The 10,075-nt window shown below is 40.8% G+C and overlaps 1 non-coding gene across 1 annotated transcript; it reads left to right on the top strand.

Moving 5' to 3' along the window:
• The first annotated feature begins 7,664 nt into the window (after positions 1 to 7,664).
• LOC131932778 (5S ribosomal RNA) lies at positions 7,665 to 7,783 on the top strand. Its single transcript, XR_009384713.1, has one exon. It is a non-coding gene; the product is annotated as a 5S ribosomal RNA (ribosomal RNA).
• The last annotated feature ends 2,292 nt before the right edge of the window (positions 7,784 to 10,075 follow it).

Genomic DNA, 10,075 nt, shown 5'->3' with positions numbered 1-10,075 from the left:
TAGGTGACGGCATCACGGATGACATTTTCAAGGAACACCTTGAGGACACCTCTGGTTTCTTCGTAGATCAGACCAGAGATACGTTTGACACCACCTCTGCGAGCAAGACGACGGATGGCTGGCTTGGTGATACCTTGGATGTTATCACGCAACACCTTCCTGTGACGCTTGGCGCCTCCTTTGCCGAGTCCCTTACCACCTTTGCCTCGGCCAGACATATTGAATTTTTCTTCTTTGTTGATGAAGGAGTGTTCGAAAAACGCCGTCTGCAGAGAAACTCGCTCCTTATATACGGTCCTGGGCTCGAGTTCGTTCAATATGGCGGACACCGCCCAACCAAAAGCGGTCGGCGAATGAGCCAGCCAATGAAAAAGCAGCTTGCCGTGTCGACTGGAATGTTGCTGGCTTGTCGGCTAACGGTGTCGTTTTCAAAGTCATTTTTTCACCTATTCTGCTATGCGACCCTTGGATAAAAAATAAAGAGTTTCATTGCCCACACGTGTAGGCATAGAAAAGATCCACGTTTGTCATGTTAAAATATGATATTAGACGTTATTTTCACCGTTTTGTGCGAATAAAACTGAAATATTTCCCTACACCTAATTATGCGAGTACGAGCGAGCTCATTATGCGAGTACGAGAGAATCTCGAACGCTGATTGGTCGAGTACGAACGAAATAATATTCTCGTACTCCGCTCCGTACTCGCAGTGGTTTGTTTACATCGTGAAACGAATAGGTTAGTTAGGCTTCTAATAATTAAATAATCTATGGCGTGTAGTCGTTAAGAATAATTTCTGCTCTCCGATTAAGATCTAGATATCTAGCTCTAACCCTAAAGGGTTTTTCTTTTTTTTTTTTTATATATATATTTTAAAAAGCAATGGATAGGGTGGTGGGTGGGTGAAAGAAAAATATAAAATTTATTCTCTCCTTTCTTCACATTTGAGATAAATAAAACAATATCAACAGCATGCATACACGAATTCAAATAGCAATGTGATGTGTGAGTTGAATTAAAGAGATAAATGAATAGAACCTATCTCCCGCATCCCCCAGAATAATACTAATAGATGTAGTAGTAGTAGTAGTAGTAGAGTGGCAGACATGGGCAGGGGGTGTAGTGGGTGGGTGGGTGGAAACTCGTGAGGTGGGGGACCTTCACTGCTAATCTGAACGTTGTCAGGTGGTCCTAAAAAGGACCTTGGTTGAGGACAGGGGGTGGTGGTTTGGGCTTAAAAGAAACCTCTTAAGCACGCTCACCACGGATACGTCTGGCTAGCTGGATGTCCTTGGGCATGATGGTGACACGCTTGGCGTGGATGGCGCACAGGTTGGTGTCTTCAAACAGACCGACGAGGTAAGCCTCGCTAGCCTCCTGCAGGGCCATGACAGCGGAGCTCTGGAAGCGAAGGTCAGTCTTGAAGTCCTGGGCGATTTCTCTGACCAGGCGCTGGAATGGCAGCTTGCGAATGAGCAGCTCAGTGCTCTTCTGGTAACGACGGATTTCTCTCAGGGCGACGGTTCCAGGCCTGTAACGATGGGGCTTCTTAACACCGCCGGTGGCTGGTGCTGACTTTCTGGCGGCTTTGGTGGCCAGCTGTTTACGTGGGGCTTTGCCTCCAGTAGATTTTCGGGCGGTTTGTTTGGTACGAGCCATCTTTTTTTTTTTGAATGATCTTAACTGACTGTTAAGGAAATGCGGCAGCTCAGCGCTGCTGGCCCTTTTATAACCGTCCGCCAAACCCTTAGCGCAACGAAGCTCTCCCATTGGACGAGTACGAGTTTAACGACGCTGATTGGCCAGTAGCAGCCACACAACGTTGAGACAGCGTCGACATAGCAGATTATTTTTAGACACGGTATCCAGCCGAGCGATCTATTAATAGCAGACAGGGCCGATAACACAAAATATTCTTCGTTCAAATGAAATCCTTGGTTGTGCCGCTTGTCAATGGAATCCGGTGTGTTTGCTTCTGTCGTCTTCAATGAATTATGAATGTGTGTGTGAGTGATTAGAAAAGAACCCAACATAGACTGCCTGAAACAATTTAGATCTAGACCTAGTCTATAGACCTAGGTAGATATTCTGACCCGATTCGACCGCCCGATCGGCGGTATTTACACAGTGTGTAAATAAATGAGGGGGAAGGATTAATAAAAACATATTTGGTTTTAAAAGAAGAAGATATAAAATAAAAAGGGTAGACTAGCGGTAGGTTAAAGAATAGAATTTTAAAATAACGACCACCCTTATTTGTTGTAGACAGGGGTTAAACGGAGCACATTTAAAGAAAAATAGATTCTATTTTCATTTGTATCTATGAACGAATACCCCTAAAATATGTCCAGTTACTACTATTAATATGACCGCCCCCTCCCTGTTCTGCTCGTGTAAACCAGTGTAAGTATTATACATCTATAATAATGATCTCATACTGCTAGTGATTGACATGTTGATACGTTATTAATAAAGTTTGAAACAAGTAGGGTAGGGTAGGGTAGGGTAGGAAAACTCGATTTTTGTTCATTGACACACAACGAAAGCTAATTGGGTAAACTTTGGTTGTCCTGAAAAGGACAGTAGTAGGCTAGGTGGACAGTGGGCAGCAGGGTGACACTGTTTAGCTCTTGCCACCGGGTGTCTTCTGTGACTTCTTGGGCAGAAGCACGGCCTGGATGTTGGGGAGGACACCACCCTGGGCGATGGTGACACCCGACAAAAGTTTGTTCAACTCTTCGTCGTTACGGATGGCCAGCTGGAGGTGACGAGGAATGATTCTTGTCTTCTTGTTGTCTCTGGCAGCGTTGCCGGCCAACTCGAGCACTTCAGCGGCCAAATACTCGAGGACGGCGGCTAGGTAGACTGGGGCACCAGCACCGACACGCTCAGCATAGTTTTCCTTTCCTCAACAGACGATGAATACGTCCGACTGGGAATTGAAGGCCTGCCCTGGAGGAGCGAGACTTGGACTTTCCCTTGACTTTACCGCCTTTACCACGTCCGGACATTGTGAGTTGGTTAGGAGCGAGAAGAAATACAGCGACTAACAGCGATACGGCTGCAGGCGATGAATGAAGACTTAACGGCGAGATCGGCCCTTTTATACGAAACGGCGAGGAAATCCGTTCGTCACCAAGCGAGCGTTCTGATTGGCTGCGCAGCGGCTTGGCGTTCGTACTCGTACTCGTACTCTCCAAATTTCCTCGCCGTTTCATATAAAAGGGCGGCCGGCGGTCGGTTCGCCTCATTTCTGTTCAAGCCATTGAAAAGAAAACAACATGCCACCTAAAGTTTCTTCCAAGGGAGCCAAGAAGGCCGGTAAGGCTAAAGCCGTACGCACCGGTGACAAGAAAAAGAAGAGGAGGAGAAAGGAAAGCTACAGCATCTACATTTACAAAGTCTTGAAGCAGGTGCACCCTGACACTGGCATTTCCTCCAAGGCCATGTCCATCATGAACTCCTTCGTCAACGACATCTTTGAGCGCATTTCAGCTGAAGCCAGCCGTCTTGCCCACTACAACAAGCGCAGCACCATCACCTCCAGGGAGATCCAGACCGCTGTCCGTCTCCTCCTGCCCGGTGAGCTGGCCAAACACGCCGTCAGTGAAGGCACCAAGGCTGTCACCAAGTACACCACCAGCAAATAAACACAACAGCAAACAACCACCTGGCTTGCTTGTTGTGGCTCTACTACTCGGCCCTTTTCAGGGCCTCCACCCATTCCCAATTAGCTCGGTTTGGTTTACATTGAACGAGTTTTCCCTCCCTCCCTCATCCACCCACCCACTCTGTGTAGCTGCCATGTTACAGTTTTTTTTTTTTTGTTTAGTCATTCTTTTCTTTAATAAGTAGAGATAGATATACATACATACATAGGCCTACATAGTAATATGCCTATCCCAACAACTGCACACACTATTCTCTTAACACATTTCATGCTAATTCTATCCTTTAAACTAGACATAAAAAGGCCACATACTTATTACTGGGTGGCTCCTTTTTTTTAAAAACACTATTTCATTCTGCATCTCACACAGGGCATCAGCACACCTCTATGCATATCATTTATTGTGTGTTGTTTGGCATAGATCCAAGGGATGAATGGGATTTAATAGTTTTAATTCAGATTATAAGGCTGGCTGTTGTAATAGGAATTATTAGCCAACACTTTGATTCTTATCACCAGTGCTAACTGCCATTTTCATTACAATACATCCATTCTGGTGGGTTGGTTTTTTTCTGTCTTCATTATATATGTTGAACATAACTGTGTGAGTGTGGCTTTTGGTGTTTTTATTATTTTTGTTTTTCTTTCATTAAAGCTACCATGTCAGATTGCTAAGGCATGCATCTGCCACCATTTGTTCACTGATATACTTTTTTCCTACTACCATCATATCATATGATTCTTTTGGTTTTGTCTTTTGCTAGGCCTGGCTTGAAAATGAGTTGGTTACACTTCTGCACAACATACATTCTCTTTAACAAGACAAAACAACAATTAAATACTCTGAACTTTTTTTTTTTATTATCATATATATACTTTTTTTTTTTTCAAAATACAGAAAATAAAAAATAACATGAGCTCAAGTACACAGCTTTCAAGAAGTTCATGGTTTTCTTTGCCAGCCTGCACAATGATTTCAGCACAGATTAAATTTAAACAATCAAAAGGAGGTTGATCTCTTACCGGCTGACGAGAAAGTTTGCGCAGAAGCATCATTTCTTAAGCCCCTGGTCAGTTGGAGTTGTAAAATGATGAGGTTTTCTTAACATTTGCCCTGGGGCATACATTTATGGTCCTGGTACTAGTTCTATACTGACAAGGATTCTTTCAAAGCAACTTGAGCCCAAAGGGAAGTATTTATATGCCTGCAACATAGCTGTGATTAATAAAGAATGAATTTCAATGCAAAAAATAATAATTTGAATCCCTGCAAGCTCCTTTCACATAAACCAGAGAGAAAAAAATGTATGCCAGTCTATAACATATACAATATAAATAAATTAGATTGAATATAAAGATTTTTTTTATTCCTCTCATTAGTTCAACCCTTCTCTTTTTATATAAACACCCAAGGCAGACGCTTGAGTAAATTAATATCCTTCCATATATTATAGAAGCATAAATAAATATGTGTAAAAAGTATTTCATATATGTATATATTTTTTTAAATATATATATATATATATATATATATATATTTTTTATATATATATTTATTTATAATGTAAAAATATTGAATATATATACATAGACGAATATTGTATATATGTCTATATATACGTATGTATATATATGCATGTTTTGTGTATATATATATATATATATTTACATGTGTGTCTAAATGTATATTCATTGAATATATATTTGAATGTATATTCAAATATATATATTTGAGTGTAGACGAAAGACGCTCAAGTAAAATAATATCCTTCAGAATATTATAATTATAAGTTTTTTTCTTCTACCCCAGCAAACAGAAGGATATATATATACACACATATATATAATTTATATTTACAAATATATATTATATAAGAATTAATATATATATTCATAATACATATATATATATATATATATATATATATATATATATATATATATATATAAGTATATATATATATATATATATGTATAAATAAATAAGTTATATATATAGATATATTCATATATAATGTATTTATTATGTAAATATATGTATATATCAGTGTGCGTATATAAAGGTATGTATATATGTTCAAATATATTTATTTGTTTGTTCGGATACATATATATCTGTTGTGTGTATTAAATTGCGCTCTTCTGTCAGTTTTTTCATTTGACGACAGTCGGTTAAGGTACTGGCCCCAGCCTAAAGATATTAGTAGAGTCTTCATAATGTGATGCCATGGGCTAGCAAAAAATAAATGAAGAAAAATCACATAGCAGGACAAATTGACATTTTACATGCTTTCAAACTTAAACTGAAATCAGAAAATGATGTGAAATTCATCTTGTGTATATAGAAAAATAAGCATTGTGCCAAAATCCTAATCATTGGTATTAAAAATGACATCAGCTTAATTTAAAAACTGGAAATTGTTTTGCCCTGCCGGATGAGATACCGGTAGCAGACACAGGGTTCCAGGCTGATGAAAGAAAGCGGTATACTTAAAGACAAAAGAATACCCTGTGTTAAAGCGGAACCAGCTAAGATTAAAGCTTAAAGTAAAGGCCTGCCCTGTCGCAGAATGTTAAAGTGGCCGGTGAAAGATCCCCGCGCCAGGCTAAAAGCAAGCTGTACACTTATTACTTAACGAGGGCTTCTTCAGGTCTTGTCTGTAGGACAATTCAGTCACAATAACAGGCAGACCAGGCCAGCCCTGGATATAAGCTAATTCATTTTATGCGCTGCTTCGACAGTCAATGAATATGGAGCTGCGGTCAGACTTTCAAACAAACCGCCTGAGTATTTAAAATGGGAAACAATATTTATTAATATTATCACCAACTAGATCTAGATTATATAGGCTACAAGGAAACCCAGAACCAGACTGGAAAGAAGTAAATTTACTCCCACTAATGATGACTTATCACTAATACTAATAATTAAAAAAAATGTTTAAAAAAATTAATTGCTCAAACCTAATAATCATTACAATCAAGCATCAAGTCTGATAGCCAACATTGGACCTAAAATCTAGATCTATTAGTTTTTACTGAACTAAATCTTATGTTATTTACTAATAATTACTAATGCATTTAATTATTAATACCTAGGCTACTCATTCCTACAGAATCTAGAAATTCTAGATCTAGACTCTAGAGAAATACTGGCGTCCCAGGCCAACCTAACCTTTTAAGCAACATCCTTAATTAGCATTTAATTAACCATGGATCGCCTGCCTTTTTTTTTTCACCGTGAAATTATTATTGTAATTTTTGAAACAGTATTTTGAATAGATCTACCCTCCTGTTTATATTATTTTAGTTAAGCTAGAGCGTTAGATCTAGAATTCTAGATCGTCGCCTAGTTGCGTGTTTTAAAATGAAGCCAGAATATTAATAGACTGAAAATAAATGTGCCAGTTGTCGTGGGAAAAGGTTAAAAGAATAATTAATAAATGAAAAGCATTGAACTATTTCTCAAACATTAAATTAGTAGACTTGTAGGCGGCTAGATCTAGATCTATGTGATGAGTTGGATTAAAATTGAATGAATTCGTGCAGAATGTTTCGGAAGGAGTGAGTGAGCGGGAGACCCAAAAAAGTTAAAGTATCGCCTTTCCGATAGATCATTTCACATGAAAGCGATAGTTAAAGGACAGGTCGGATGCAGGGGGCACCTGGTTTTCTGATTTTAGTCAAGGAAAATGGGGAAAATGTATTTATTTTGTATTTTACAACGCGCGATGCTCGAAAATTAGTAGCTCAGGGAAGTCTACCGGTGGTTACCGCCTCAGGTTAAAAATAGCGACCAATGGCTGTAGAGGGAAAAAAAGGCACATAGTATTCGATATTAAAACAATGTTTCGCTTTTGTGGAGATTTAGGGCGTTTTTTATTATTGAAATAATATGAGGAAAGCAGTGAAATCATTATTGTAGCCAGAAAAGGACGAATAACTGCTGATTTCGTTTGAGTATATTTATAAGCCCCAATTTTCTCACACAGATGTCTACGGCCATACCACGTTGAAAATACCGGTTCTCGTCCGATCACCGCAGTCAAGCAACGTCGGGCGTGGTTAGTACTTAGATGGGTGACCGCTTGGGAACACCACGTGTTGTAGACTTTTTTTCATCTTTTGTCTTTTATTTTTTGCCCCACTGGACACCTATTCTTACCACCTGCACTCTTTCCTAAGTTCACCACATACCTGTGAACACTTTTGTAATATCGAAATATTTTTTGTTTGTTTCTTTTGTGCCTTCACGGTAGGCTACCTCGATCCTACCCACCCATGGAAACAAACCCCTTAAAAACCAACAAAGGAAAGATGACCACTCTGCCCAAATTAAATAAATAAACTAAGTAGGCTACAACCTAATAATTAGAAGTAACTCAGTAAGTTAAATAAGGGGTAGGTATGGAAAACATTCGTGTAGGGGTTACAACCACTCGAGCTAATTCGGAAACGTATGGGTGGCCCTAATAAGGGCCGGATGGGTAGAACAAATGGGTGGTCCTGGGTTGAGTTTAACCGCCGAAGCCGTACAGGGTGCGACCTTGACGTTTCAGAGCATAGACGACATCCATAGCAGTGACGGTCTTCCTCTTGGCGTGCTCAGTGTAGGTGACGGCATCACGGATGACATTTTCAAGGAACACCTTGAGGACACCTCTGGTTTCTTCGTAGATCAGACCAGAGATACGTTTGACACCACCTCTGCGAGCAAGACGACGGATGGCTGGCTTGGTGATACCTTGGATGTTATCACGCAACACCTTCCTGTGACGCTTGGCGCCTCCTTTGCCGAGTCCCTTACCACCTTTGCCTCGGCCAGACATATTGAATTTTTCTTCTTTGTTGATGAAGGAGTGTTCGAAAAACGCCGTCTGCAGAGAAACTCGCTCCTTATATACGGTCCTGGGCTCGAGTTCGTTCAATATGGCGGACACCGCCCAACCAAAAGCGGTCGGCGAATGAGCCAGCCAATGAAAAAGCAGCTTGCCGTGTCGACTGGAATGTTGCTGGCTTGTCGGCTAACGGTGTCGTTTTCAAAGTCATTTTTTCACCTATTCTGCTATGCGACCCTTGGATAAAAAATAAAGAGTTTCATTGCCCACACGTGTAGGCATAGAAAAGATCCACGTTTGTCATGTTAAAATATGATATTAGACGTTATTTTCACCGTTTTGTGCGAATAAAACTGAAATATTTCCCTACACCTAATTATGCGAGTACGAGCGAGCTCATTATGCGAGTACGAGAGAATCTCGAACGCTGATTGGTCGAGTACGAACGAAATAATATTCTCGTACTCCGCTCCGTACTCGCAGTGGTTTGTTTACATCGTGAAACGAATAGGTTAGTTAGGCTTCTAATAATTAAATAATCTATGGCGTGTAGTCGTTAAGAATAATTTCTGCTCTCCGATTAAGATCTAGATATCTAGCTCTAACCCTAAAGGGTTTTTCTTTTTTTTTTTTTATATATATATTTTAAAAAGCAATGGATAGGGTGGTGGGTGGGTGAAAGAAAAATATAAAATTTATTCTCTCCTTTCTTCACATTTGAGATAAATAAAACAATATCAACAGCATGCATACACGAATTCAAATAGCAATGTGATGTGTGAGTTGAATTAAAGAGATAAATGAATAGAACCTATCTCCCGCATCCCCCAGAATAATACTAATAGATGTAGTAGTAGTAGTAGTAGTAGAGTGGCAGACATGGGCAGGGGGTGTAGTGGGTGGGTGGGTGGAAACTCGTGAGGTGGGGGACCTTCACTGCTAATCTGAACGTTGTCAGGTGGTCCTAAAAAGGACCTTGGTTGAGGACAGGGGGTGGTGGTTTGGGCTTAAAAGAAACCTCTTAAGCACGCTCACCACGGATACGTCTGGCTAGCTGGATGTCCTTGGGCATGATGGTGACACGCTTGGCGTGGATGGCGCACAGGTTGGTGTCTTCAAACAGACCGACGAGGTAAGCCTCGCTAGCCTCCTGCAGGGCCATGACAGCGGAGCTCTGGAAGCGAAGGTCAGTCTTGAAGTCCTGGGCGATTTCTCTGACCAGGCGCTGGAATGGCAGCTTGCGAATGAGCAGCTCAGTGCTCTTCTGGTAACGACGGATTTCTCTCAGGGCGACGGTTCCAGGCCTGTAACGATGGGGCTTCTTAACACCGCCGGTGGCTGGTGCTGACTTTCTGGCGGCTTTGGTGGCCAGCTGTTTACGTGGGGCTTTGCCTCCAGTAGATTTTCGGGCGGTTTGTTTGGTACGAGCCATCTTTTTTTTTTTGAATGATCTTAACTGACTGTTAAGGAAATGCGGCAGCTCAGCGCTGCTGGCCCTTTTATAACCGTCCGCCAAACCCTTAGCGCAACGAAGCTCTCCCATTGGACGAGTACGAGTTTAACGACG

The sequence above is a fragment of the Physella acuta genome, unplaced genomic scaffold, assembly GCF_028476545.2.
Source record: "Physella acuta isolate Inbredline_101_S28 unplaced genomic scaffold, ASM2847654v3 ptg002276l, whole genome shotgun sequence".
Lineage (NCBI taxonomy): Eukaryota > Metazoa > Mollusca > Gastropoda > Physidae > Physella > Physella acuta.
Note: the sequence above shows the minus strand (reverse complement) of the source record. Positions and strands in the feature narration are given on the sequence as shown.